We start from the raw sequence: 4,079 nt of genomic DNA on the forward strand, positions 1-4,079 counted from the left end.
GGTTCGTCGGAACGAATTTACAGAAAATTAACTAACGAACCGAGACGTAACAATATGATAACCATGATTTTCTACCACTATATTACAAAGTATACACTTATCCCAGAGACCATTTGAGGAAACACACTTAATCACCACAACCTTGCAAGCATATTCCTTAAGGCTCCTGAATGCTATCTTATGGTTGGCCATGGCCTACAGTTGATGCCTTGAGATCTCTGTGGGTCTTACTGAGGGGTTATTTCAGTATCAGCAAGTCTGGCTCGAGAGCACTGCTACTTCTCCTCTTGCTGTGTTGCCCTCTGTCTCAGTCATCTGTCCTCACTGTTAGACAGAACCCATGCTTCAGTCCATTCAGTGACCATTTCCTAGCAGTATCTATTTATCACGAGAATCTGTCCCAACATTAGACAGTATGCTATTGCCTTTGAACACAGAGGAATTATATAGATTTTTACTTGTTCACCCAAGAACCTTTTCCTGAAAATTGCCACTAGTTAGATTAGGGTGAACAATTTTCAAGAAATGTTCCAATGAAAAATCACTTGATAGCTCATAAAAGAAGGGATAGAAAGCCCTTTCAGACATTGGTTTCTCGACTAAATGACTGTCATAGCTGTCGATAATCAAGGAGACGCCACATAATGTATTACATATGTAGCAAGGTGAACATAACTCGATAGCTTGGAAATTAAGGATTGCCACTTACTTTCAGTCAGTGCTTGTACATCAGTGGCAGTCCTAACTGCTGATCTGACAGTTAATCCCAAGCATGACGGCTAGGAGGTCACAGTTAATATTTCGGGCAACCGCTGAAACTTTTTTGCATATCATTAGCTAAGCTGAGATGCTCCATAACAGTATCTTCATCTTCCTCAGTCTCATATCAGTACCAAATTCCAACTTATGGTCAAACCGGGGCACGAGAGGTTCTCCCATAATACAAGGAAACAGCGTATCCATGTGCTGGGCGTGTTTGTGCATGCCTCATGAATGCTGGCTCGTGTTTGCTAGTGGAATAACTTGTTTGGGTACTAGGTGTTTGTCTCTGTGGTAGAGCTCTAAAACTAGGATCTGGTGATTCAAGTTCAAATCTGTGCAATACTACAAATATTATCCAACTTTAAGCTGCGAGAGCGTTCTAAGAGTGACAGGCAATCTCTTAACATGAATGAGGGGTGGTAAGTTTCTGCTGACTTACTGCCTTCCCATTCTGGCCAGTAGTTCAAAATTAGGAACGGTGGCAGATACAGTTAGAAGATTTACTTTATATATATAATACACGGTAATAAAAATTATTTTTCTGGAATCACTGTGCATACAATTTGTTAATGTGAAGACCTGACGTTAGTAGTAGTACTAGTACCATATAATATGCAGCCCAAGGAGCTATAAAGGAAGAAAAACCAAATAGGATTTCGACCTTCACATAAAAACAATAATATAAATTCTGTTTGTTTTAAGTACAAAGCTACACAATATGCTGTCTGTACTATGTTTATTGGATGTATTGAAACCCGATTTTTAGCATGATAAATCCTCAGACTTGTCACTGAGCCACCAGGGCAATATTGGAAATAATATTAAGTGATTATGTTACAAATTACCAAACACTCATATGAATTTATTTCTAAGTGTCATCTTCCAGAAATAAATATATGTAAAGTTTTGGACGATTTATAACTTTTTCAATTATTTCAGTGTCTTTTTCGTCTATGCGATTAACGATATATTTTTTTTTATAAAAGTAATAATAAGCATCAAACCTTAGCACTAGATTAGACTTATTTGGTTCCCATTTATTTAAAATTTTCTAATTTATGGGAAAAAATGACATTCCACACAAATATTTATTTTAAAGTGTACTTCGTTGGATCTATGAGTGCTTTGTATGTGTCATGCATTAATCAAAAAATTAGCCATTGGGTACCGCGAATGTGATATCTAATTATTGCATGGTCGAAAAATATTCTATACCACTACCACTAATTGTAACTTTTGTTCACGTGTAGTCTAACCATCAAGGAGTTTAATAGCCTATATAAAACTCCGTGCTAACCACCCTCTATCACACTACGATCAATTTGGAGAATTTTAATACGTCTACAATAAAAACGCACCAATTGCCATCTGAAACAGGTGACTAACGGAAACTATGCAACTATATAATGCTTGGAGACGGCTTTAATGGGTAATGAAGAAAAAACTGTAATATAAGTTTAACATAACAGTAAATGTACAACGTTTCGACAAGGTTTATCATTACCGAATATGGAACTATATATTTTCCGCAATCACAAAACTGTATAGATTTTTGGTATTATTTTTTACATAATGGATGTTTACCGAATGTATTCAGTTCATGGAAATAAAAAAATGGATTTAATTTCAAAAATGAGCAGAAAATGTTTATAAAATCTGAATGAGTCTACGACAAAAACGCACCAATTGCCCTCTGAAACAGGTAACCAACGGAAACCATCGAACTGTAAATTTTGCGCAATCACAAAATCCGGTGTCGATTTCCGGTATTATCGTTTACGGAATGAATGTTCACCGAATGTATTCAGTTCATGGAAATAAAAAAATGGATTTAATTTCAAAAATGAGCAGAAAATGTTTATAAAATCTGAATGAGTCTACGACAAAAACGCACCAATTGCCCTCTGAAACAGGTAACCAACGGAAACCATCGAACTGTAAATTTTGCGCAATCACAAAATCCGGTGTCGATTTCCGGTATTATCGTTTACGGAATGAATGCTGACCGAATGTATTCAGTTTGTGGAAATAAAACAATGATAAACTTTAAAAGATGAGTAAAAAACGTCTATAAAATCTATATTCTATAACAAATATACTTTCACAGTCTTACTAACAAGAAAAGGGGGAGTCGAAAATTTACTCTCGTTTTCACGATGTTTCACCCACTGTGCATTCAGGTTAATTTTCAATAGGATAGAGGCTTTCTGTTAGCCAATTTATGATTGGCCCATTTTTCATATGGTTTGTTATGCATTCCGGTTAAAGTTTGACTTGAGAAAACGCGCGTGTTTGATATTGTGTTATGGTATGTGGTTTTTGAACGCTCATGTAACCCAAATCGTGAAGAGAAGTACAAAGTAAGTTCGAATTAGATATATTATCCCTAAAATCGGTAGTCGATCGTATTCGTACTGAACTTACTAGAAACATTGCTATTTTACATTTATTGTTAACTTTTAATGTCGTAATGGTAATATAGAAATGGTTGATAAAGAGAGGGTGGAAATTGGGGAACTTCTGCCCTGGGTACAAGTGATCATTGCTCTATTACTAATATTAGTATTACTAGGTTCGATGTTTTGCCGTATTATGCATATAGAAATCAGGAATAATGTTATTTTAGTTACAAGTTTCGAAAAAGCAAATTTTGAATTGGGCAGCTGAGTTATTTGGACATGCTAAACAAGTGTGGAAAATGTTTAAAATTAATAATAATTTTTTAAATATTCAAGATAAACATATTCCTTATACTTATTGTTATAGAAAGAAAAGGTTGACTGGACAGTGGAACTTAAATTAAGATAACATCAACAATATTTTGGTACAACGAGGGACCTAATGGTCTATCTCGGCAGTTCCATCCTCAAAACTAAATTAAAATGATTAAAAAAAATAAAATAATTTCTTTTTAAACCTAGCCCTTTTCATTCATATACTTATGAAGTTTTTTGTTAAACTCACTTAAATTTACTGCCTCTACAACATCTGAAGGCAACCCATTCCAAAGGCCAACCACCCTATTAGAAAAAATGAAACTGTCTTAGCTGAAGATGACTCCTACCTTGCCAAAATTTATATTTATGTCCCCTAGTCCTACTATTCTCGCCATTAAGTATGAAAAAAGATGATACATCAACACTATCAATTCCCTTTACAATCTTAAACACCTCAATCATATCCCCCTAACTCTTCTGTTTTCAAGAGAAAACAATTTGAGAGATTTCAGCCTCTCATCGTATGTAAACCCCTCCATCCCAAGCACCATTCTATTAACCTTTCTCTGAACCTTTTCTAACAATTCAATGTCCTTTCTA

Source organism: Limulus polyphemus, unplaced genomic scaffold (genome assembly GCF_000517525.1).
Source record: "Limulus polyphemus unplaced genomic scaffold, Limulus_polyphemus-2.1.2 Scaffold1907, whole genome shotgun sequence".
Taxonomy (NCBI): Eukaryota; Metazoa; Arthropoda; class Merostomata; order Xiphosura; family Limulidae; genus Limulus; species Limulus polyphemus.